This window comes from Babylonia areolata, chromosome 24 (genome assembly GCF_041734735.1).
Source record: "Babylonia areolata isolate BAREFJ2019XMU chromosome 24, ASM4173473v1, whole genome shotgun sequence".
In the NCBI taxonomy this organism is placed as follows: domain Eukaryota; kingdom Metazoa; phylum Mollusca; class Gastropoda; order Neogastropoda; family Buccinidae; genus Babylonia; species Babylonia areolata.
The window spans coordinates 47680037-47707889 of NC_134899.1; the positions used below are offsets into that span (position 1 = coordinate 47680037).

The window sequence follows — 27853 nt, forward strand, 5'->3', positions numbered from 1 at the left end:
CATCACCAAGGCCAGCTCCACCTTTGGTAGACTCAACAACAGGCTGTGGAACAACAAAGGCATCAGGCTCAGCACCAAAATCAAAACCTACACAACTGTTGTGCTGACCACCTTGTTGTACTGCTGTGAAACATGGACGACGTATCGCCGTCACATTCAACAACTTGAGCAGTTTCACCAGAGATGCCTACGAAAGATCCTTGGCATAAAGTGGCAAGACAGGGTCCTAGAGAGGACCTCCAGGTCCTAGAGAGGAGCGGCCTGCCCAGCATCGAAAGCCTGCTGATCCATTGCCAGTTACACTGGACAGGACACATTGTCCGCATGACAGACAGCAGGATCCCGAAGATGCTTTTGTATGGCCAGCTGAAGGAAGGTCACCGCGAACTTGGAAGACCCTGCAAGCACTTCAAGGACACCTTGAAGACAAACCTCAAAGCCTGTGACATAGACATCACTTCCTGGGAAACTGTTGCCCTTGACCACTCTCGCTGGAGGATGCTGTGCTCTAGTGGCATAAAGACGTTTGAAAACAAGAGAACGCTGGCCATTAAGGAGAAGCGTGAGCGAAGGAAGCAGGGCTCAACTTCTGGAGACGTTTTCCCTTGCAACAGCTGTGGGAAGTGTTGTGCATCCAGAATCGGCCTCTTCTCCCATATGAGGACACACACCGACGGATAAGCCTGCCTGTCTAGTCATCCGTCGGTCTGACGGGAGACTCCATCATTGGTTAAAACCATCTGATATGTATTACAGTCTGTTAATTGTAATTTAGCTATCATGGTCTCTCCTATGCGGCTTACTCCAGTATAGTGCGACTTGATAACTGATTCATATGAGTCACTTTTACACAGTATAAGCTTTACAAAATCTATACTGTCAGAGTACTTTCATCAAATCAGCATAGCTTCAATCACTTTATCTACATTATACTTAAATGTATTAGAAATGTCATTTGCTGTCAGTGTTTGGTCTTCACACATATGCATTATTTATGTTATGTTGTTGCCTATGCCAGGCCAAGTGGTAGTCCTTTCATTGTAATATATTTGTATTTGTATTTCTTTTTATCACAACAGATTTCTCTGTGTGAAATTCGGGCTGCTCTCCTCAAGGAGAGCGTGTCGCTACATTACAGCGCCACCCATTTTTTTGTATTTTTTCCTGCATGCAGTTTTGTTTGTTTGTTTTGTTTGTTTTTCCTATCGAAGTGTATTTTTCTACAGAATTTTGCCAGGAACAACCTTTTTGTTGCCGTGGGTTCACTTACGTGCGCTAAGTGCATGCTGCAAACGGGACCTAGGTTTATCGTCTCATCCGAATTACTAGCGTCCAGACCACCACTCAAGGTCTAGTGGAGGGGGAGAAAATATTGGCGGTTGAGCCGTGATTCGAACCAGAGCACTCAGATTCTCTCGCTTCCTACGCGGACGTGTTACCTCTAGGCCATCAGTCCACATTATGATGTGCTTACTATCCACTTGCATTCCTGACATGTTGTACTTAATGACATTTGTTTGAAGTGTCTTGTTCAGGTACTGTCTTATCTCTTCTTCTTCTCTCCTTCTTTACTTAATATTGTAATAAAACAATAGAAAAACCCTTTTGTAACTGGCCTCTACATGTTCCTGGCCTACTCATGGATCTTTTCTATCCTTTAATTCAGTAAATCATCAGTAGTTCTTTTGTACCATTCCCTTTTATAAACCACTTGGTTCTTAACAACACGGCTACAGAAATATACAGAATTTTATGACAAAACTCAGTATTTGACAGCAATGATCAGAATGGACAAAGATTTAACAAAGCATATACTGTAATGGTAAAAGCTCCAAGAGGAACAAGATATATTGTCTATGAGGTACTTGTTGGATTAACTCTATCCATTAGTACCTTTATGTTGAAACTACAAAAACTCTTATTTCTACTTTTGTGCTGTCATGATTTCACTATTGTTAATTCTCTTCTCACGGGCTGCCTACATTATCTTCATCAGCGAATTCAAAAACTTCAAAACAATGCTGCCCGTCTGACTCAGAATCCTACGTACTGATCACATTTCTCACCACCTCCGTACTCTACACTGGCTCCCCATTGAAGAGAAAATTAAATACAAAGTTCCATGTCTCTAGTGCTATTCTGCTTTCCACTCCACAGGACCTACCTATCTTTCCGACTTTAACAGTGCTTACGCTCCTTCAAGAACTCTCCGCTCTTCCTCTGACTGTTACCTTCTGAAACTTCATCGAGTCCATACAAGAACCTATGGTGAAGGTTCTTTCTCTTTGCTGTTCCTCATCTGGAACAACCTCCAACATTTCCGTGCATCTCATTCTATCTCTGACTTTCGCTCTTCACCAAAAACTCATCTTTTTAAAACCTGTCTATAAGCACTCTCAGCTTCCTTCTTCTCCAACACCACCATTGTAAACTCACTTTGGATGCATGATAAATGAGAGGGAGAGTGGGGGATGAACGAGGGTGGGGTTTTGAGGAAGAGTGGTCATGAATGATTCACTTGATTTGTAACCTTTTCTTTGATATAAAACACCCTGAGCTCTTAGAGAGAAAAAGCATTATGTAACTGTACATTGTGATAGAGTTAGCGGTGGCGAAGGCTGAGATATATCTATGAGATATTTAAAGAATTATAACATCCTTGCTCACAGCACCAGGTTGTAACAAGGTACACTTGGTGGTAAAGGGCTGTGGTTTAGGGATGGATTTGATTTGGATAAAAGAACTGAAACATTAAAGGGAATATAATTTGGATCTATATTGTTGTGGATCAATATCCTGTCGTAAGAATATTTTGAAGGTAGCTGTGTACCCGAGTGGTATTATTATATCTATGAAGGGGGTACGGTACAAAAGAACTAACTGATGATGATTTACTGACTTAAAGGATAGACAAGAATCCCCGCACAGGCCTGGAACACGAGGCCAGTCACAAAAGGGTTTTCTACTGTTTTATTTACACTAGTTATACGGAGATGTAAGAGAATTAATGAGAAGAAAACAGTGCAGGATATGGCAGATGACACCAGCCGTTGAGGCAACACACACACAACACACACTGCTTGCGACACAGCAAGAGAGAGAAAGCGGCTCTGGTCAGATGACTGGCCAGGTGAAAAAGTGTCCAGAAATCATCCACTCCGTCCACTTTATGCAAGTTAAGCGAACTGCACTGACACTCGTGTGGCCCGTGAAGCGAATCGTCCCCAATCAGGCTAAATCTGATTAGAATTGTGTTTGTTACAAGCTGTTCGGTGATAGATTTTTAAATGATTCCTGAACGGATTTACGTCGGATAGGTCGTGAAAGAAACAGCTCAACACCTACTTTCTAATGAGCATAAAATGAAGTGTTGATTATTTAAGATCAATTTATAATCTTAATTTAAGTCACCTGAACAGGGTCAGTTTTAGCGAGCTCATCGTGGAAAATTACAAACTGCGTTAAATCAGTTTAATGTAGGCAAACATAAATGGAATAGATTTAAAGATGGAATTGCGACGATTCTGCCAGTATATAATACTTGCAGTTTACTGATCCAACAAAATAAATATTTAGCTAAATACGGTACATCGGTGTTACAGTGCGCCAGCAGTGTCACCCCTACCACCCACACTGTCTGTCCCTCTTCCCTCTCCATCTCTTCCCCCCCACCCCTTACGCCCCACCCCCACCCCCCTCCCCCTTCAACTCCCTCCTTTCTTATCTCGGTCCAGTCCGATGTGCAGCCTTTGAGGTCTTGCCGACACTGTCCCAAATAAAACCCCTGCTCTCCTTCCCCCAGTCCCTCTGTCTCGTCGGTCATTTGACTCGGTCACTGAGCCCAGCTGTGTTTGCTTTATGGCGTAACCAGTTTGCCAACCCGGCAACTTATGCTAAAGCCGGGACGTTTCCCGTGCAGCAGTCTCTCTCTGAAGGCGCCCCACCTTCCCCTCCCCTGTCTTTCCTTCTGGATTCACGCTTTTTTGACTCACTTGTGTAAACAAAGTGAGTCTATGTTTTAATTGACTCACTTGTGTAAACAAAGTGAGTCTATGTTTTAATTATTGTTTGATGTAGATGTCGGCAGTCGAGAACTTATGCTGATGTGATCTTAGATCAAGCCGGCTAACATGTCGAGAGTTGTATGCTCCTGTCTCCCCCGATCTCTTTGTGACGTAAACGGGTGAACTTGCAGTCATAGATTGTGTATAGACAAGTGGGTTGAATCAGATCAAACTGTTGCATTGATCGAATCAGGATGGGTCAATAAATCTGTCAGTCATTCACATAGCGTCACTAGGACAAGCAAAGATTGGTTATTTCAGTTCAACCATTTGAGGGAGTGAGTGTTGTAGCTTGCATTTGTATGCACAGTTGGTTGTGGGAAAGGGGAGCGTGTCGATACTCCCCCGTGTCGATACTCCCCCGCGTCAATACTCCCCCGTGTCGATACTCCCCCGCGTCAATACTCCCCCGCGTCAATACTCCCCCGTGTGTGTGTGTGTGTGTGTGTGTGTGGTCGTTGTTGCTGCTGCAGTTGTTGTATTTTTCTTTTTCTTCAGTTTAGCGTCTTTCAACCATAAGTGTTATTTGACAAACATAGAGGAAAAAGACAGCTACTGGTGAGGGAAAAGTAACTGTTCACGCAGTGTGTGTGTGTGTGTGTGTGTGTGTGTGTGTGTGTGTGTGTGTTAGATAACTTATAATTGGTGAAATTTTGTGTAAAATATGAGATTACAATATAACATCCTTAGAACGAAATACTAATGATAACAGTAAGCGAACTTGACTAATCAACAATTAAAGATTTGAATCGGTATCATTAAGCACTGATGAGCAATATCATGTAACTTGATGTGATTTGCAACATATAAACAGGGGAAAAGATATTAATTGATTTGTTTGATATATCTAAGGCATATGGTTTTTGGGGGGTAGGGTTATACGTATTTACATGCCGTGGATTGTTCATGTTTTCGATTTTATTTATTGATTGTTTTCACACACACACACACACACACACACACACACAGACTGAGAGACAGTCGGAGACAGAGAGAGAGAGAGAGCGTTCCACCGCTGTAAAATTTAGCACGGATAATTCATGTGCGCGTATATACACTGTTGGACTTCGATATGTTATCACCAACCCGTAAAGTTTACCCCCGCACCCACCCCCCACCTCCCAACCTTCGGCCAAGCCGCCGCACTATGCTTTGATCCCGCTGCCTGAAACAAACCTTCCAAACTTTTATGAGCCACTGTTATGACACTTTTATGGCCCCATCTTGGAGCGCCGCACCCCAGATGCAGATGTTTAGGGCCAACGAGGAGACGTCACACATAAGACAAAGACCTACAGTTGAGAACACACACACACACACACACAGGCGCGCGCACACACATACACACACACACACGAACGCACACACAAACGCACACACAATCACATACACACACGGACCATCTGACGCCTCCCCCCCCCCCCCCCGCCCCCACGTCATACATACCCATCGCCCACATGCACACCCACCAACAACATACACATCCACGCACTTTCACACACACACACACACACACAGATAAACAGAAACGCGGACAGACAGACAGACAGACAGACAGACAGCCACCCACCCACCCACACACACACGCGCGCGAGCGTACACACACATGTATACACACATCCACACACACGCGCGCGCGCACGCACACGCATGTATACCTGCATGTGTAAATAAAAAAGACCAAAACAACATATTTATGATATTCATATGCCGAAACCGAAGGTACTTCATACAAGTAGATTATATATATATATATATATATATATATATATATATATATATATATATATATATATATATACACTGGTGTACTGAAGGATACATATGCTAGCTTTATCAGTGGACTGGTGACATTTCATTTGATTTGGCGACATTTCAGCGTTCACTTAGTAACCGTTGGTTTGTCGTCTTTATTTCTTTCACTGACAGTCCATGACTTCAACCGTTTGCTTTGCTTTGTGGGGCACGTGGGGTTGGGAAGCTATTCCATGTATTTGAATAGTAATTAAGCTCGAAAGCATGTCTATGTTCCCCCATGTCTATATTCTCCCCGTTAGGCAGGTCAGGGGCATAGCCCTTGCTACTGGTACCATGTAACACAGTACTACCTGCCGCATGTGAAGTCTCCCAACGACGGACTAGGCGGAGAAGGAAACGGAAGAGGATGACCAAAGGGCAGGGGGAGCTCTTATCCTTGGCTGGAAATCCTCCTAGGAGACGGAACTCCGAAGAAAAAACCTGCACCTGCCGAGGCCGTTCTACACGCGGCACTATCTGCACCTGTGGGACTCTTGAGTGTCGGTAGGCGAGAGAGTGGGGAAGGGACTGCACAACTCTTCACTAAAAAAAAGTCACCTATGCTGGTCAGGCAACCAGGCTAATGTCGGAACGAGCTAGTGGTAATGGGGACAAGCAGAGGATGCTGCTGGTAGTTCCTAGTCACGACTCTGCACGCAGGCGGCTGTGGGGTGACGGTCGTCCGCCATAGACTGGGGCAGATGCGGCGCCCGTATCCTCCCGCAGCGTCAGAGCAGCCCTTTTTAGGGACAGCACTGCTCTTCCCACACGGGGAAGGGGAGATAAAAGGGTCCCTAAACAAAGCCTGCATCACCTAGTACCTAGTAGGAAACCGCACCTACTTGGACACCCAACACTGGCGGTCGAAAACAACAGAAGAAAAGAACCAGGAGTCATTCCCTGACTCTGGGTGCCTGGATTGTTCGCACCCTTTGGGACAGAGACGACAGACCAGAAAGGCGCACAGCGCTCATTGCTAGAATACTTGATCGCTGCCAGGTGGACATAGCAGCCCTGAGCGAAACCAGGTTTGCCAGTGAAACCCAGCTGGAGGAAGTTGGAGGGGGCTACACCTTCTACTGCACTGGGTAGCCAGAAGGCACCCCAAGAACCTCAGGCGTGGGCTTTGCCATACAAACCAAACTTGCACGACAGCTTGACAGCCTTCCACGTGGGATAAACGATAGGCTGATGACCCTGCGTCTGAAGCTGTCCGAGGATCGCTTCGCCACAGTCATCAGCTGCTATGCCCCGATGATGACCAACCCTGATGACATCAAAGAAGCCTTCCACGAGGAGCTCAGCCACACCATTTCAGTGGTAGACAGAAAGGACAGGCTGGTTATCCTTGGGGATTTCAATGCCCACGTCGGCGTGGACTTCTCCTCGTGGCCAAAAGTCCTAGGACAGCACGGCACTGGTAAGTGCAACGCCAACGGACTGCTTTTGCTCTCGCTCTGCGCGCAGCATGGACTGACCATCACCAACAGCCTCTACCAACAAGCGGACAAGTACAAGAACACATGGATGCACCCCCGCTCCAAGCAGTGGCACATGCTGGACTATGTGATTGTCCGGCAGAGGGACAGAGGTGATGTTTCCAGTACACGCTGCATGAGAGGAGCAGTCTGTTGGTCGGACCATCGCCTTGTACGCATTAAGATGAACATCAGACTTGCATGCAAGCTCCAACCAGCCAGGCAGAAACCCCCTAGGAAGCTGAACATCCACAGCCTCCCCATCACCAAGGATGTGCTGCAGCAGCAAATCCAAGCAGCTCTCCAACAAATTCCTGCATCGACTGATGTAGAAGTATGAAGCACCTTTAGAGATGCTGTGTACGCAGCAGCAGCTGGCACACTCGGCTTTGTACAGGGGAGCCACAAAGACTGGTTTGACGAGAACGACTCTGGAATCTCCAAGCTCCTGAACACATTGCATATACGGCATCAGGATCACATTTCCGATAAAGACTGCCAGAGGAAGAATAACCAGTACTTGCAAACCAAGCAACTCGTACAGAAGAGGCTGCGTGAGAGGAAGAACACCTGGTGGGAGAGAAAGTCCGAAGAGCTTCAGTCCGCTGCTGATGCTCGCGACACGAAGACCTTCCATGATGGTCTCCGAGCTGTGTATGGGCCGAGAGTCACAGGATCAACCCCTGTCCGAGCCTTGGACCAGACCACCCTCCTGACAGACATCCTTGCCCGCTGGGCAGAAAACTTCAACACCCTCCTCAACAGGGACTCGTCCGTATCTGACGAGGTAATTGCAGCCCTCCCACAGCTACCAGTCAATGACTCGCTAGCTGCCCCTCCCACCAAGGCCGAGACCCGGAAGGCCCTGAAGCTGACAACGTCAGGGAAAAGCACCAGGAGCGGATGGAATCCAGGCCGACATCTACAAGTATGGACAGGTTCTCAACCTCCTGCAGGAGCTTTGGACTCACCATCAGCCTCAGCAAGACCGAGTCCATGTATCAACCAGCTAGCTCACAGAACGCCAGTGCCTTCCCCCCACCTGCAGTCAAGATCGATGACACAGAGATCAAGTCAGTCGACAAGTTTTGCTACCTGGGCAGCACCCTATGCAGCAACGGAGCCCTTGGTGCAGAAGTGACGCTGTGCATCGCCAAGGCCAGCTCCGCCTTTGGCAGACTCAACAACAGGCTGTGGAACAACAAAGGCATTAGGATCAGCACCAAAATCAAAACCTACAGAGCTGTTGTGCTGACCACCTTGTTGTACTGTTGTGAAACATGGACGACGTATCGCCGTCACATTCAACAACTTGAGCAGTTTCACCAGAGATGCCTACGAAATATACTCGGCATAAAGTGGCAAGACAGGGTCTCCAACCTCCAGGTCCTAGAGAGGAGCGGCCTGCCTAGCATCGAAAGCCTGCTGATCCAGTGCCAGCTATGCTGGACAGGACACGTTCTCAGCATGACAGACAGCAGGATCCCGAAGATGCTACTGTATGGACAGCTGAAGGAAGGCCACCGCGAACTTGGAAGACCCTGCAAGCGCTTTAAGGACACCTTGAAGACAAACCTCAAAGCCTGTGACATAGACATCGCTTCCTGAGAAACTGATGCCTTTGACCGCTCTCGCTGGAGGATGCTGTGCTCTAGTGGCATCAAGACGTTTGAAAACAAGAGAACGCTGGCCATAAAGGAGAAGCATGAGCAAAGGAAGCAGGGCTCAACTTCTGGGGACGTTTTCCCTTGCAACACCTGTGGGAAGTGCTGCGCATCCAGAATCGGCCTCTTCTCCCATATGAGGACACACACCCACAGATAATCCTGCCTGCCTACTCATCCGACGGGAGACTCCATCATCATCATCATTATGTTCTCCCAGGTCAGCGACGGTCAGTGGTCAGCAATGGTCATTGGTGGTAGACCTTCAAGTGACCATACCCCCCACCCCCACCCCCACCCCAGCCACACACATACACACACATTACCCAGGCGGGAGGAGGGGTTCATAATGATTTCCCGAAAGTTTTATGAATTTGCCATTCAAATATACTTGTCTGCCAAAAACGAATTACGGTATGAATATACCAGGGTATGATTAAAAAAGACACTGTTTTTATATTGTCGAGAAAGTGTGTGATCAATAAAAATGGTGTGTTGTTATTAAAGAAGTGTCCTATTTGTCTGAGATTAGGTTTGTAGAGCTTCATATTATATTACTCAGTCTTTTACTATCAAGAACGACCAGAGCTAAAATGTACCCTAGCGTAACAGGCGTTCTGTTACTGACCTATTTCTTTTCAGTGGTATTTTTCTTTCCAGTTAGAACTTTTTCCATAAAGTCCTTCTTGGTTTTCTTTGTAAATTGTGACAAATTACACTGATTAACTTTAAAACCATCATCAATACTGAATATCATATCGCGGCAAAACAGTGTGAACGTGTGTGTGTGTGTGTGTGTGTGTGTGTGTGTGTGTGTGTGGTGTTCACCGAATAATGTATTTACTGTGTGTCAGCGGGATGCACACAACGTATATGTCTATGTATAAGTGTGTGTGCGGGCAGAGAGAGAGAGAGAGTAAGAGAGAGAATGAGAGATAGTGGCAGAGAGGGGGAGAGATTAGAAAACAGAAAATGAGAGACGGAGAGAGAGAGAGGGAGACTAACAGAGGGAAGAGAGAGAATGACAGATACAGAGAGAGAGAGAGAGTGGCAGAGATCGGGAGACAGAGAGAGAGAGAGAGTGGCAGAGAGGGGGAGACAGAGAGAGACAGAGAGAGAGAGAAAGACAGAGAGAGAGAGTGGCAGAGAGGGGGAGACAGAGAGAGAGACACACACACACACAGAGTGACAGAGAGAGAGAGAGTGGCAGAGAGGGGGAGACAGAGAGACAGAGAGAGAGAGTGGCAGAGAGGGGGAGACAGAGAGACAGAGACAGAGAGAGAGAGAGAGTGGCAGAGAGGGGGAGACAGAGAGAGAGAGAGAGTGGCAGAGATGGGGAGACACAGACAGAGTGGCAGAGAGGGAGAGACAGAGAGAGACACGAACACAGAGAGACACAGAGAGAGAGAGAGTGGCAGAGATGGGGAGACAGAGAGAGACAGAGAGAGAGAGAGTGGCGGAGAGGGGGAGACAGAGAGAGACACAGAGAGAGAGAGAGAGAGAGTGGCAGAGAGGGAGAGACACACAGAGAGAGACAGAGAGAGAGAGAGAGTGGCAGAGATGGGGAGACAGAAAGAGACAGAGAGAGAGAGTGGCAGAGATGGGGAGACAGAGAGAGACACAGAGAGAGAGAGAGAGTGGCAGAGATGGGGAGACAGAGAGAGAGACACAGAGAGAGAGACTGGCAGAGATGGGGAGACAGAGAGAGAGAGAGAGAGAGAGTGAGAGAGAGTGGCAGAGAGGGGGAGACAGAGAGAGAGGGAGGGAGACAGAGAAAGATAGAGAGTGGCAGAGAGGGGGGTACGCAGAGAGAGAGAGAGAGACACAGAGAGAGAGTGGCAGAGAGGGGGGGACAGATAGAGAGTGGCAGAGAGAGAGAGAGGCAGAGAGGGGGAGAGACAGAGAAACAGAAAATGAGAGACGGAGAGTGAGAGAGAGAGAGAGAGAGAGAGAGAGAGAGACTGACAGAGAGAGAGAGAGAGACTGACAGAGAGAGAGAGAGAGACTGACAGAAAGAGACACAGAGAGAGTGGCAGAGAGGGGGAAAGACAGAGAAACAGAAAATGAGAGACGAAGAGAGAGAGCGAGCGAGCTTTTGCCACCAGACTGAGTCGTGATGAAAAAGTCCGTGTAACACGGCCCGTACTACAAGGCAGCGAGCCCACACAACAGCGGGCCCAACACGCACAAGTCGCTGCTCAACTCTGAACGCGGACGGCTGTTATGAAGAGAACACATAACACATTCATCATTCCACAACACAACTTTGATCAAGCAGAAAGCATTAACAATCACAAATATATACATTCATCTGTATTTGATTGTTTTTGGATCTTTGTGAGAGGGACTATTGACACGGGGGGAGTATCGACACGGGGGAGTATTGACGCGGGGGAGTATCGACACGGGGGAGTATTGACGCGGGGGAGTATCGACACGGGGGAGTATCGGGCTGACCCCGTGGGAAAGGAGTAAAACCAGTCAGCACACCTAGTTCTTAGCTGTCTCCCAGAAGAACTGAACACGACACAGGTTGACTGACCAATTGGTGATGTGAAGAGCAAGGAAATCCTTGATGGGCTGTGAGTACATGACTTTTAATGGTTTTATGCTATGTTGATAACTTAAGTTTTGTTGGGAGCAATGTTTTGTGTCAGTGAACAGCCAGTTTCAGTTGATCTTGTGGCTTGTGGAAAGAAAAGGGGTTAATGTGTTAAATCATGAAAGCTACCCTCTGAGGGAAGTACTGGCATATACCTTTTGGTTAGATATTTTGTTCTGATTTCTGGCATTAATGATAGTGCAGTGATATGTCAGTTGTTGACCGACTGTGGAGATAATGAAAGCACTGAAAGATAAGAAGCCATGGAGATGGCATGTGTGTAGCAGGTATGTAGAGTAGTTTGGTTGTGCTACACTTAGTGTGGGTTTTAATGTATTTTGAATGTATCACTTACTTGTTTTGTATATTAGGTGGCATCAGTTAAATGTGAAATGAACAGATCTATAGGCTAACACACTGTCAGTGTGTGTTGAGGATTTTTCACGTGTGTGTGCATGGGGGTAACAGCAAGTGTTGTAGAACACGTTTGATTTGTTGGTAGTTGTGGTAACATGTGTAGGAGCTGTCAGTGGTTTACTTTGTCCAGACGAAGTGGGAAATAACATTGTAATGGGATTAATGATTGATTAACAAGGAGAGCACTGAGGGTCAGTGCTATGTTGCACATTTGTTTACCGAAGATACGTTGGAAGTAATGATTTCCATACATGCACTTGTGTCAGTGGGACACTTTGTGAAGACAAAGAGGATATTTGTTTGGCTATGGTAACACACAGTTTCATTGAATGATGGGTAACATGAGCTGATCACAGGGTTGTATTGGTCAGTGATATGTTTTGTGCACAGTGTGGTATGTCACGGTTGGTGGCAGGTAAGCTTGATGAAGCTTGTTTTACCTCACATAGATTTATGTGTGAGAGTGTTGCATACTGGTGGACATGTGATGAAAGGTGCTGAGAGGGTATAGGCCTTTCATGTCAGTGATGTCCACGTATTTTGAGATTTTCTGACCGGGCTTTTGGTTTTGTGTTGTTCCAGGTATGCTGCTTGTAGGTGCTGCTTTAGGTGTAGGGTTAACTGTTTACTGTGTGTAGGAAGAACTTTAAGTGTAGAGTGAAGTACTTTATGTAGGGCTGTGTGTTGCTTCAAGTTGCTTTTGCTAAGTAGGGTGAACTGCTTAGTGTGTGTGTGTGTGCTGTATTGTAAAGTAAACATTCTATAAAAACCACTCCATGTGGCCCTGCTATTGGTGTGAGGAGAGCAAGCGAGCGTGTTCATCATCAGTCGATCGTATATCCCCCTGTCTGCTCCCCTCTCTTGGAATCGAAACACACTTTCAAACAGCAGATTTTACATCAGCAACACAGATTCCAGCTCAGCCAATGGCATTGAGCGACACTGGTTGAGGAGTGTGCGTGTGTGGCGAGAAAAACAAAATGATATAAGCTCAGCATCAGTTGAAACCTTTACACTGATGAACAGACTAAATCAAATATGCTAACTGATTAAAGTGTGTGTGTAAGCACAACAAATATAATATTGCAGCGAACGATACAGAGACTTGATTTAATATATGTTTTGAGAATAGGTTTTGAATGGGCTTTGCATTAAAACCGGGAATGGCGTCACACATTTTGCGTGAGCTGTTGGAGACTGGCAGTTAGATGTGAAAAAGACGTCTGCTATACAGCTCGTGCAGGAAACAGTATTTCAAAGCCTGAGCTGAGCGCTCGGCAACATTGGAAAACCAGAACTACCAAATGCCCACAAAAATTGGGACATGATTTTTTAAACAAGCTTAAATGGAAAAAAAAAAAAAATTCAATACAAGAAAAATCCAAGAGATAAGGTGAAAATGGTTCCAGATGAAAAATAATCATCATATTCTTGTGACAAATTCTAGTCTAATAAACATGTTCTCCCAGAAAACAACTGTAATTTCAGCATTGATAAAAACAGACAATTCTACATTATCTATGGGAATATAACCATGTACAACGTTTTTGGACAAAATTTGTAGGACATTTAAACGGCAAGATTTTATATCATGAAATAAACTTACTCTTCATGATGCTTCCATGTTTTTTTGACATTATGGAGTGAAAACTGATGGATGTTTCTCACATAGTTCAATAATAGCTTAAATCTTAAGTATGCAAATGTAGAATCAAGCAAGTAAATCCAACATTACTCATATTTATAAAATATCTAAAATAGGCATATGAAGTATACAAATCCTAATGCTTTTAATATATATATATATATATATATAACAGCTTGCCCTCCATACTTACTCACCCAGGCTTTGCACACTGGAGAGGTCACTCCAGCTTTGCTTTGCAGCGTCAAGACACTCACTCAGCAGCACGAGGAAAAGAGAATGAGAAGAAAGGCTGCAGCCCAGGCAGACAGACCAGCGTCAGACTTCATCTGTGCCCTCTGCCACAGGGACTGTCATTCCCGTGTCGGACTGGCCAGCCACACCCGACGCTGTACCAGAATAAACAGCTAAAGCGCAACTCCATAGTCTTCCGAGACTGAAGGATGCCTATATAACTATGGAACATAACAAATGTGTGCAAAAGTAGGCACCATACACATGTTCAGTACAAGATTCAATGTCACTGAGGAATGATCAATTAATGTGTTCTTGACTATGTTAGTGTTATAGCGTGCCAGCAGTGTCATTCCCACCACCCACACTCTGCCCCCCTCCCCTACCCCCCCCCCCCCCCTCCCTCTTCCCCATCCCCCTTTTTCTTATCTCCCTCCCTGCTCTGTCCAGTCCAAAGTCCAGTCTTTGAGGTCGCACTGACACCGCGCCACCCTCCCTCCTTCCACTCTCTCGCACCCCCACTACACTCCCTAGTTGGCTGTCTTTGTTCAGCGAGTCTGTGCTCACCCGGCCTAGCTGTAAGAACACGTGTGGTCATGTGATGTCTGCCGCAATCCCTGTGCTGAGGTAGTATAGTTGTCGGCATGTTTGAAACATGCTAGTGTCGGCATGTCTGAACATTCCAGTATGGGGGTTAGGCCAGGGAATTTAGATTAAAATGTGCGTTAGGTCAAAATGTCTGCAACAAAACCGTTCTTTTTACGATAAAATAGAATAAATCATACTGATCACGCTGATATAAAGCTGATGTCACGCTCTATAAGAGAGTAGACTAGAAACCCCCACCCAACCCAGCACTAACACCCCGACAACACAAACAGACTAAAACAATTCAGGGTTCACATACATTTATTTAATCACACACAGAGCTTGCCAAAAAACAATAACCACAACCCCGGCTGCAACAACACCTAAATGACAACAGAACTGATAAATAATAACACACACAAAAAAACAAAAAACACAGAGCTTTAACACACGGCCGTCCAGCGGCAAACAGTCCGTAGAATGCTACCAGTGAACTAAAGACGTTTGATGAATATATAAACTGAAGCACTGCACAACACAAGAGGAAAATGACGACTTCGACGGTGAAAACTGATGAAGACGAAACTCGAGCACAAATGACGGTGATGAGAAGAGGGCAGCAGGAAGGCCGCAGACATCCAAAGCACCAACACTGTCCAGCCAACACAGGCTGAAGAGGGGAAAGCACAGGAAGTGGGACGCTGTAAACTGCATAAATTATATTATCCTTCTGGAAGGATTACCCCTGCCCCCCCTCAATGAACGTGCAAGACAGTGATGAACAAAAGATTTAACGAAACTGAAACAGCATTATAAAATATCACTATAAAATTCCGTTCGACAGCTCCCTACTTCACATTCACTAGTGAACACATTTTCTGAAAGATATTGTACACAAGACGTAAAAAAGAACTAGGGGAGAAAAAAAACTGATAGTTTGGAAAACATATCAATGAAAATTTGACCTTGTGAACATAACGAAAATAGAAACATTCTTACAATCATAGTAAAGGGGTTCACAAGGAAATGTTAGTGGCCGAAATACTTTAAGCATACTTAATAAATCCCAGTAACCATTATTTTTAAAGGTTATGTTTAAAATATTATCACAACAGAGGAAAACAATACAAGCCTGACTTTTAGCATTAACCCTCAAATCCCAATAAACAAAATCAAACATTTCGCATCTTAACAGAACAGGACAAATGAACAAAGAAACAGCACTTATAACAGCCAACTGACAAGTACAAACTACAACAGATAAGTTCAACAATGCAACAGCGAACTCACCTGCCAACCGGGTAGTACTACCCTGACGCTGGAAATAAAAACAAACAAACAAACAAAACAAAGACGAGACACGTCCAGCAGGGCACTCTTACCCTTTTTGCTGCAGCACACTGAACACGGAAAACATGGCCACCCGCAGGAAAACTTATCCCCACTGGGCAAAAAAAGCTCCAAACCCAACAGACACGACTTTCCTCAAAGGAGGCCGCGGGCGAAAAGCCTAGAGAAGTGTCACTGACAGAACAGAGAGACTTTAAACTCTGCTCAGCAGTGACACAAACACACAAACGAGACTCCCCGATTGCACGGAAAAAACGCACAACCGGGAGCTAACACACACTAAACGAATGCTTGAATAGGAGAGGGTCAATCTCCACATGAGATTGTCACGAGTTGTGACAGTTGACAACGATAGGGGGCGGGAACATAAGTAGATTTTTATTTTTAATGTCCAGAATCGAATATTTTTTATTACTTCTGCCTGTGTGAGAGCGCCTTACAAAGAGTTGCAAAGCAAACACAGGCGAAGGTTACGCAAGCGCTGTATAATGGGTTGCCAGAGGAAAGCGTTCTGCACGGTACAGTACATTTGACTGACTGCTACCATGCTGATGCTGATCTGTGAGCAGGTCACTGCGGCAGACAACTGATTCTGAACAGTATGCTAGGATCAGAGTTCATGAAGCAGCTGATGTTGTTACATCTTATATCAGTTTCTGTGAAGACATGATAATTCTGACAAAAATAATTAAACTTTTCCCCAACAACAAACCATGGATCTCAAAGTCTCTCAAAACCATTTTAAACGAGAAAAGGGTAGCATTTCAGTCAGGGAACAAGAAGGATAGGAAACTGATACAAAAGAAGCTTAGAGGGGAATTAAGAAGGGGGCAGAGGGAATTCAAATCAAAAGTAGAGCAACAGTTTCAGACAGGAAAAATGGCAGATGCATGGGATGGGTTAAAAATTATCACTGGAGAAACGAAAAGGAAAACAGTACCTTGTGAAATGAAAAGAGATGAACAGCTTGATTTTTCAAACAAACTGAATGATTTCTACTGTCGATTTGAAAGGAATGATCTGGGAAGGGAACTAGATAGTGTTATCTCACAGTTGCAGGAAAAGATCGAAGATAGGAACACAGGTGAGGACTTTGAGATCAATGCAAAAGTTGTTGAATCTTTATTTTTAAAACTGAATGTCATGAAGGCAATTGGCCCCGCCAATATCTGCGGAAGATTACTGATAACATGTGCTTCCCAGTTGTGTGACATGTTCTGTAAAATTTTCAACTGGTCTCTAAGGACTGCTCTGTCCCCAGCATCTGGAAAAAATCTACTATATGTCCTATTCCTAAGAAAAAGAACCCAGCCGCACTAAATGATTACCGTCCTGTTGTCCTGACTTCAATAGTGATGAAATACTTTGAAAAAATTGTTCTCCGCCATCTTCTTTCTTTCACTGAACAGCAGCTTGACTCTCTTCAGTTTGCTTATAAAGCACACAGAAGTACTGACGATGCTATCCTAACTCTCCTTCATAATGCTTTCCTTCATTTGAATAACACGGGATCTTTTGTTCGTATCCTTTTTGTTGACCTCTTCTGTTTTTAACACAATACAACCTCATCTCCTTGCCCTCAAACTGCTAGGCTTGGATGCTGATCCGAAGCTTACTCTTTGGATAGTAAGTTTTCTTCTCAATAGAACTCAGTCCACTTTCATTCTGCCCACTCTTCTCTGAACCCTACTTCTACTGGTGCACCCCAAGGTACAGTGCTGTCCCCTGTTCTATTTACACTGTACACAAATGACTGCAGAGGCACGGAGGAAACTCCTGTCATAAAATATTCTGATGATTCAGCTATTGAAGATCTGTCCAACTCTGATGTTATTTATTTCAGTGAAATTAAAAAGTTTTGTTCTTGGTGTGAGGAAAACTATCTGGATCTCAACGTATTGAAAACAAAAGAAATGTTTATAGATTTTCGGAAAGACCCCTTGCCTGTAGCTAACTTTGTTATTGATGGTCAAACAGTGGAGAGGGTCAATGAATATAGATATTTAGGGACCATCTTAGACAATAAGCTGACTTTTGACAGAAATGTTGATTCCATTCATAAGAAATGTCAATCTAGAATTTTTTGTTTACAGAAGCTTAGAAATGTTGGTATAAATTCAACTATTCTTCAGAGTTATAATCGATGTTGTATTGAGTCCGTGCTCACAGTTTCATTTATGTGCTGGTATGGAAGTTTGGGAGTGAGGAGTAAGCATGTTTTGAACAATGTCATGAGTGTATGCAGTAAAATTGTGGGAGTGAAACAAGCTTGTATGCAAGAGCTGTATGAAAGTCGAGTGGTTAAAAAAAAAAGCAGGCAGATAGCAACTGACGACACCCATATTTTAGCAAAGTATTATGAGCTATTGCCATCAGGACGACGCTACAGAACTTTTAAGTTGAAATCCAGAGCTCTGAAGACTTTTATTCCACGTTCAATCCACCTTTTAAATTCTTGAGAAGTGTGTGTGTGTGTGCGTGTGCGTGCGCGCGCGCGCACTCTCATGTGAGACGTGTGAAAGTCCGTGCATCACAGGTTGTACCTTGTCCTAGTTGTGTGTGTGTGTGTGTGTGTGTGTGTGTGTGTGTGTTTACTGAGCTTAAAAACGTGACAATTGGTTATTATGAATGTGCAGAATGTAGGATGAATAATGTGCAATGTGCAGAATGAATGTACAATGGAATATGTCTAATGCTAACGTCCATATTCTAAATATATTTCTGTTAATAATTACGATGTAATAATTAATTGCAATGTTTTAAAAGCGAATATGTGAAATGCTTTTATTTAAGAACATATGTTAATTACTCTTGTTTAATCAAGTAAACCGTGTGTGTGGGGTGGGTGGGTGCGGGTGTGTGCTGATTATCTGGTTGTGGTTTTCCGCAATTTATCTTTATTCTTATCTTATCTGTTTATTATAATCAATACGCAATACAGTAGGCTATGCTTATAATTATATTCAAAATAGTGTTTCTTAATTCTTTCTGTTTTTACATTAAGAATACCAGTTATTACCTGCAGTGTGTGGATGTATGTGTGAAACGGTGTATGTTATATTTTTTACATTTGTGTCTTCGTAATATTCGTAAAAGCGGTTGTTGACTTTTACAGTTATGGTCCCCATGTTGTTTACTTGTTTATGTTGTGATAATGCACCTGACCAAATTTCTCCAGTTGGAGATAATAAAGTTATTCTTATTCTTATTATTCTTTGGGGTCAAAAGGAAAGAAACATTTTCAATTTCATGTATTTTATACTAAATTGGTAGACGACGCAAATCCGCTTTTATGAATGTTTTCCAGTTTCCTACCATTCATGACATATCATAAAGAATGAAATCGGTATTATACCGACTGCAAAGGTGAATTTACGAAGTCAGCACGGGATCATTTAGTTCGTTAAGTACAATTTTGCTGATATTTTACGCAATGCACAACTTGGATATACTCCATGCTCCGCTTACTAACGTGTAGAACATAAATATCTAAATATGTGTTAACCCAGTTCGGTTTCAATGAACATTATTGGCGCTCTGTCCAGACAATAAATTGGGAAAGTATGGAGGGCAGATGATGGCAAAACTGAACATCATTTCTTGATGTGAAGAGAACGGTATAAAATACTTATTTTTCTTTGGAAATGAACCGGTATTTGCAAATGTGACTCACGAACCCTGGCGCAGTAGACGTCGATTTAGCGTGGGGTATAAATAATAATCATAATGATAACAATGGATCATAAATTTTATCAATGATTATGTAAAACTTTGTTGTAACACGTGTAACATTGAATCCAAGTTACCTAAACCAACTATCCCGACGCAGATGTTTGAATTACTGGATTTATAATAATGATAGTAATGAATCTATCATGCGATCCTTAGCCAGTGCAGTGCATTCAAACAAAGCCTGTGCAAAATTATGTATTTTAATAATGATTACCTAAAACCTATGACATATGTAACATGGAACCCAAAATACCTAAACTAACTCCCCCACCCTGGATGATTTTATTTTTCAGAAACACTGCAGGCACTCCATTTTCACATCAATTCTCCCCAGTGTTTAACTGTTTAAAGTACTACCGTTCATCTTATTATGAAATGGGAATTGTATTATTTATATCACTTGACAAAAGTTTTCCTCTTTATCTGAAGAAGTGTGATCAAAACACCGGATTCTTTGTATCTTTCTATTTGGTCAATCAACAGAAAACTGATTAGCGTTATCCTCACAGTGAACAAATATGTAGGATTGCAGAAAAACAAAATGTAATAAAAGTAAGACTTTGAGAAAAAACAAAACCAAACAACGACAATAACAACAACAAACAACAACTAAAAATAAGGAATTTTATTATCTGCGTAAAGCAGAACCAAAGAACATGTGTTCCGTGTCCGAATGTGACACCTGACTTCATCTCAAGCACTACTAAACGTGAAATGCTTCAAACTTAATTAATTTTGAGAAATTCATTCACAATCAATGTATAGTTTGGTTTTTCAGAACCTGTGTGATGTAAAATGTGGCTGTTCTAATCAAATTTTGCAAAACAATAAGCACGTAGGGACTGACATGTTTCGGATACAACGAATTTTTTCGTTCCACACTTCGTCTGTCTTGTGAACTGATAAACTACATCATTTCGTGATAAAACTTCACCAGACAGCAAAATCCAAAATCTAGGTAATTTAAGGGGGTGATTTTCTACTTTGAACTTTGTTGTTTGGAACTTTTGATGCAACAAGTCTTCAACTGAAAACAGTCTTACTGAACTACATGCGTTGACTTGGTTCAACATCTTACGCCAGTATCCGTATATTACCGCATCTCGCCATGTGTCAGAAACAGTGATTGTGTCTAAACGTAATCAGATCAGAGATAAATGTACAAACAAACCATAACAACGACGAAATTAACAAACACAGTTGTTTTTTTGTGTTTGTTTGTTTTTTTAATATAGCAACCACAGGGTGCAAATGAACATATCGGAGATTTCCGTGTAACGTATGTACATCTCACACGCTGTCTCGAAAACAACACATTCTCTGAATCTGTGAACACGATTGAAGGGTGTTTGCAAACCGATTTACGCTTTCCCGCGATGAATCCGCATGATTTATGTGGAAACAGTTCTAATTTTGTTTACATGTATATTTTTACTGGGTCGTTTACATGCACAGAAGTAACACAGAAAAGCGGAACTGAAAATGAATATGCGACGTCGTCGGATTGCATTTAAATAGTTGAATACTTTTTTCTTTCTTCCAGGAAATGAGTATGTGCTGCAGAAGATAGATGTGTTGACCACCTGTTGCAAGTAAAGAACTGTAGTGTATTCATGAATGTGATTGCCTTTGAATGAATAAAAATACGTCAAGAGGAACGGGTTGTTTACGTCTGTCACGCGGGGTATTTGTGTAATATTTCAAATTTAATGGACCATTTTTACTGATGATCAATGTTTTATTATCACAACGAATGAATATAGATCAGGTCTGTATGTACTGGATTTTAATCAGGTTTGTACTTATTTGTTTCTGACCACTTCATGTTCAGACACATTGCCATGTCACAAAATGGCGCCAAAATTGTGGATGTTTTTAATAACTTTCAACACATTTAAGACACAAGAACAAACCATACTCTCACAAAATTGTTACAGACATTTCTCTAATGAATTGCAATCCTGATAACATGTGAAACATTTGAATAATCATTGTAAACACATGTTTATACTGAATCAGACAGAGAGTTTCCCATTTCCAACAAAGTTCTTGAGACTGACCAATTTTCATTTTCCAGGCAGTCTTTGCTCTTCATGACTATCTGATGCACTTCATTTTGCCACCTTCATACTCCAGCCAGATACATTTTCTTTCCCACGCTAAACTGACGTGTCTACTGCGCCAGGGTTCGTGAGTCACATTTGCAAATACCGCTTCATTTCCAAAGAAAAATATATATTTCATACCGTTCTTTTTATCAAGACATGATGTTGGTCGATTTTGCCATCATCTGCCTTCCATGTTTTCTGAATTAATTGTTTGGACAGTGCTCCGACAATGTTCATTGAAACAAACCTGGTTAACAGGTACTGAGATATTCATATACTACACGTCAATAAGCAGAGCAAGAAGTATTTCCAAGTTGTGCATTGCGTAAAATGTCAACATAATTGTTCTTACGAACTAAATGATCCCGTGCTGCCTTCATAAATTCACCTTTGCAGTCGGTATAATACCGATTTCATTCTTTATGAAATGTCAGGGCTGGCAAGAAACTGTAAAACATTCATAAAAGCAAATTTGCGTTTTCTACCAATTTAGTATATATACTAAATGAATGTAAAAATGTTTGTTTCCTTTTGACCCCAAAGAGTTCTCTTATTTTCTGTACGGTATCTGTCATCTGCCGCAGTGACCTACTAACAGAGGTATTGGACAGCATCAGCGCGGCAGCAGTCAGCCACAAGTACTGTACCGCGCTAAACGCTTTCCTCTGGCGACCCCCTTATACCGCGCTTGCATAACCCTGGCTTGCTCATGCCTTGCGGATCTTTGCAAGGCGCTCTCTCATGGCCAGAAGTGTGACAAATAATTATCAAAAACCAAAATCTAATTATGTTCCCGTCCACCTACAGTGGTCAAGTTTATATCAGCGTGATCAGTACGATTTATTCTATTTTATCGTGAAAAAAGGTTTTGTTGCAGACATTTTGACCATTTTTGTATCTGTCCTGGACTAAAACGCTTTCCTCTGGCGACCCCTTATACCGCGTTTGCGTAACCCTGGCTTGCTCATGCCTTGTGGATATTTGTAAGGCACTCTCTCATGGCCAAATGTGTGAGAAATAACCCGGTCTTTCAAGTTGTCCCCCCCACCCCTCTCCTCCGCCTTCCCTCTCTTTGTGAGGCAGTTTGTTGGACTTGTCACAGACTGTGTGCAGAAACAAAACTGAGAGAATCAGATCAATCTGTTGCACTAGACAAATCGGATTAAACAGTGAATTTGTCAGTCATTCACATAGCGTCACTTAGACAAGCAAAGATTGGTTATTTCAGTTCAGCTAGTTGGGGGAGTGTTGTAGCTTGCATTTGTATGCACAGGTGGTTGTGGGAAGGGATAAAACCAAGTGAGTGTTGTAGCTTTCATTAGTATGCACAGTATGTTGTGGGAAGGGATAAAACCAGTCAGCACAGCCAGTTCTTAATAGTTGTCTCCCTGAAGAACTGAACGCTGACACAAGCTGACTGACTGATCGGTGATGTGAGGTGCAGGGAAATCCTTATTGGGCTGTGAGTACATAACTTGTAATGGTTTTATGCTATTTTGATAACTTGTGTTAGGAAACTATGCTTTGTGTCAGTGAACAGCCAGTTTAAGTTATTGTGGCTGGTGGAAGGAAAGGGGTTAATGTGTGGAGGGAAGTATTGGCCTGTATCTTTTTAGTCCTCCCACCCTGACGCCCCCTTCTATTTTGTTACAGATATCTAGTTCTCAATTTTGACATCACTGGTAGTACAGTTATATGTCAGTGTATTGCGAGTTGTTGACTGACTGTGGAAACAATGTAAGCACTGAGAGAGAAGCCATGGAGATGGCATGCATGTAGCAGGTGTGTGGAGTGTTTTGGTTTTGCTACTCCTGTTGATTATTTTTGATGTAATACTTGTTTTGTATATTAGGTGGTGTTGGTTCAATGTGAATTGAACAGATTTGTATGCTAACACTGTGTCAGTGTGTGTTGATAATTTTTCATGTGTGTGTGCACACTGGAGTAACAGCAAATGCCATGGAACACGTTTGATTTGTTGGTAGTTGTGATAACATGTGTAGGAGTTGTGTTATGTGCCACTGGTTACTTTGTTCAGACAAAGTGGGAAAGCACATTGTAATGTGTTTAATGTGTTGGTAAACAATGAGAGCACTGAGGGTCAGTGTTATGTTGTTACACATAGTTTGTTGTTTACCAGAGATATGTTGTTGTTGTTTACCAGAGATATGTTGGTACTAATGATTTCTATGCATTTATTTATGTCAGTGGGATACATTGTGAAGCCAAAGAGGAGATTTGTTTGGTCATGGAAACACACAGTCTTATTGTATGATAGGTAACATGAGTTGTACACTCAGGGTTGTATTGGTCAGTGATATGCTTGGTGCACAGTATAGCATGTCGCTGTTGGTTGCAGGTAAGCATGAAGACGCCTTTTTAACCTCACATAGGTCTGTGTGTGAGAGGAGTGCATACTGTTGACATGTGGTGAAAGGCACTAAGAGTGTATAGGCCATTTATGTCTGTGATGTCCAGATATTTAAGATTTTATCTGACCAGGGTTTTTGGTTTTGTGTTCTTAATCCAGGTGTGCTGCTTGTAGGTGCAGCTTTAGGTGCAGGGTGAACTGTTTACTGTGTGCTGCTTTACGTGTGTATTGCTTAGAGTTGCTTATGCCAGTAGGAACTGCTTATGCTTAGTGTGTGTGCTGTTTTGTATGTGACCAAGTGCGCTATGCTTGCTCCAAAACCGCTCACACACGAGCTACATCAGTCGACGTTTTTCCCAACTAACCCGTGCACAGATTGTGTGACATCACTCCCAGTTTGAACGCCAAGCTGCTTACAGCATTTTGTCCTCGCCAGACAACCTACTCACAGCTCGACCAGTGTCGCGTCGCGGTACGCTATTTGCCAAGCTGGAATCTGTGTTTCTGTTCCATCGCATTTAATTAATATATCTTTTGTCGGATCAGTAAACTACAAGTATTATATACTGGTAGAATCGTCGCAATTCCATCTTTATTCTATTTTGCCTATGTTAAAATGATTTAACGCAGTTTGTAATTTTCAGCGACGAGCTCGTTAAAACTGACCCTATTCAGGTGACTTAAATTAAGATTATAAATTCATCTTAAATAATCAACACTTCATTTTATACTCATTATAAAGTAGGTGTTGAGCTCTTTCTTTTGCAACTTACCTGACGTAAATCGGTTCAGGAATCATTTAGCAATCTATCACTGAACACCTTGTAAGAAACACAGTTGTCAGATTTGGCCTGATTAGTGACGATCTGCTTTCAGCACACGTGACTGTCTTTGCAGTCCGCTAAATTGGCACAGTGAGTGATGAGTGGTTAATTCATACCTGGTCAGTCATCTGACCAGAGCTGCTCTCTCTCTCTCTCTCTCTTGCTGTGTCGCGAGCAGAGTGTGTGTTGTGTGTTCCTACAACGGCAGACATCTCGCAACATATCGCTTTAAGTACTAGTGTGTAGAATGTGTTGATTTGTAAATTGTATTGTTCGACACCGTACTTGTGTTCATATGAGTATGTTCAGTTAATTCGTTGCTCAGTTATTGCTTTGACATATAGTCACAGCTCGGCTATGATTGACCTAGAAAATCGCCATGTCGTCATATGCTCGCAGCAGTAGTCCATTTGAGTCTTCTTAACGTCACAGTCAGTGACATCTCTGGAAACAAATAGGTTGTTCGAGAATATTCTTGTGAGTGCATATGACACGTTCTTTCTCATTTGCTGTCACTGATGAAGGTTAGTGTTTCACTGATTCTCAGTACTCTAAGATGTGTGTAGTATTCTGCTGTTGTGATTACAAGATAGTGTTGGATTAATATCAGTTATTGGTTACAACCACCTGATATGTATCAGTCTGTTAATTGTAATTTAGTTATCATGCTCTTCTATAAGGCTTACTCCAGTATAGTGCAACATGATAAACTGATTCATTTGAGTCACTTTGACACAGTGTAAGCTTTACCTAATCTATACTGTCAGTGTACTTTCACTAAATCAGCATAGCTTCAATCACTTTAACTGCACTATTTAAATGTATTAGAAATGTCATTTGATGTCAGTGTTTGGTCTTCACACATATCGCAAACCCAGTGATAGTCTTTCCATGTAATATGTATACATGTGCTTTACTATTCGCTTGTGCCGCCATGTGCTAATGACATTTGTTTGTGTCATTCCAGGCAGTGTCTTCTCTTTTTATACCTTCTCTTACTGTCTTCTCTTCGCATAGCTTCTCTTCTTATACCTTCTCTTCGTATATCTTCCTCTTAGTTCTTTTCTTATGTTCTCATAACTATTGTAAATAAAACAATAGAAAACCCATTTGTGACTGGCTTCTATATGTTCCTGGCCTGTGCACGGGAATTCTCATCATCCTGGAATGACACAATTCAGTCAATCAATATTTAGTTAAGGCTTTTGCGCCGTCCGTATCCTATTAGAACCACTCGGTACACGGCTACATGTATAGTTAATGTAAACACTCTATAATTTTTTTTTTTTAAACTCTCCATGTGGCCCTGCTATTGGTATGAGGAGATAAGAGTGAGTGAATGCAACATCACTGATCCAGTATCCCCCCTCTCTGTTCCTCTCTCTTGGAATCGCACCACTCTTTCAGTTTTTACATTAGTATGTATTGTTCTGCCTACATTATGCTGTTGTGGAATTGGCAGTATTTAGATCATAATTATGTCTTTACCTCCTGAAGCACAAAGTATATAAATTTTGTAACTGTTAACCTTCGTCTGAATAAAAATGTTGGGAAAAAATCATAAATGGCTGATTTAGTTCAACGTTGTTTCCACAGAAGTTTTGAAAATAGCAAACAACAGCGGGGAGACAGCAGAAATTAAGTAAGTTCAGTTGCCATTATTAGTGTGTGGTTAATCCCTAAGCACTAAGCAGTCTGGTTGAAAATTACATAAATGGTGCAATGGGACCCCTACCTCAAAAAAGACTGAAATTGAAAAGAATGAGAGGGTCCAACTCCAGACCACCCAGTTCATTACTAAGGATTGCAGATCAAGGGATCCAGGTTGTCTGACTCGTATCGGTTTGCTACAAGAACAGAGTATCACCTCTGGTGGATCACACAAAATCTGAAAATGATCCAACCTACAATGTATATGATTGTCAACATTCAAAATTCCATTTCTACCACCATTCCAAACACCTGCCAGCAAAACCAGCAGAAGATCCAGACCAACTACATTAGTTCATATTATAAAAATTATGACACTGATAACATTGTGAGAAAAAGCTGTCAATAACAGCAAGAGTTTTGCAATTCCAATCAGCAAAACAGACCAGTTTAAGAACTCATTCCTCCTAAAAACAACAGCAGAATTGAATCAGCTGGAAGTAGTAGTCAGTGCATGCAGGGACTACCATAGCATCAATGGTGGCCATCAAAGGTTTCCTGCCTGCTGTTATTTTCAATCACAAACAGCAACAGCTTTTTTTCCCCTTCTTTTTCTTTTTTAAACATGTACTCTCCCATGTCCATTGCAACAATGGCCAGACTGGCCCCTGCAGTGTACTAGTCCCAATCCACATCCTGGGAGGTTTGATTTATTACTTCTCAAAGCCGTACATGTCAGTAGACGTCTGTTCTCTTCCTAGGTGTTTACCGAGTGCTTGTATACATGTATTACAATGTACATGAGAGTTTGTGTGTGTGTGTGTGTGTGTGTGTGTGTGTGTGTGTGTGTGTACCGTGCGCACACACGCTTATGTGCAACAGCATGTGCACAGGTGCCAGTGTCCACGCATGTCAAAACTTGCTACACTGTGAAGGTTGATAATTCATTCAGTTTCACGTTCAGTTTTGTGCCAAGTTGAAATGTCGTGCAACATCAGCTTGAGATTGTCCAGTGTGCAGTCGGTCAATGGCACTGTTTCATTGTGCTTGAGTCAGACGGGCATTTTTGACACTGGAATTTTTACATTCAAATCCAATTCGACAGGCTGCGATTTTTCTGGGTTTTATAGCCATGGTGTGAGTAAACAGTTCATCGGCATTCTGCATGTGAAGCAGCACAAAAGACAATGAGACATTATCACCACAGGCTTCACAACTGCACGTGCAACATGCTCTGCGTGTGCATGCCTGCTGCTTACAAGTCACTTGACAAGTATAATCTTATACAAATAAAAGCCAAACCACAACCCATTGTCTAGTAAAGATATT

At 42.7% G+C, this 27853-nt stretch overlaps 1 protein-coding gene across 1 annotated transcript in view; it reads right to left on the bottom strand.

Moving 5' to 3' along the window:
- Positions 1–27853, bottom strand: part of LOC143298658 (protocadherin Fat 1-like) — a 351658-nt gene that overhangs the window by 323251 nt on the left and 554 nt on the right. The window contains exon 2 of the mRNA XM_076611542.1: positions 13865–14056. The gene's annotated coding sequence lies outside the window, so the exon portion shown is untranslated. The remainder of the gene's footprint in view (positions 1–13864; positions 14057–27853) is intronic.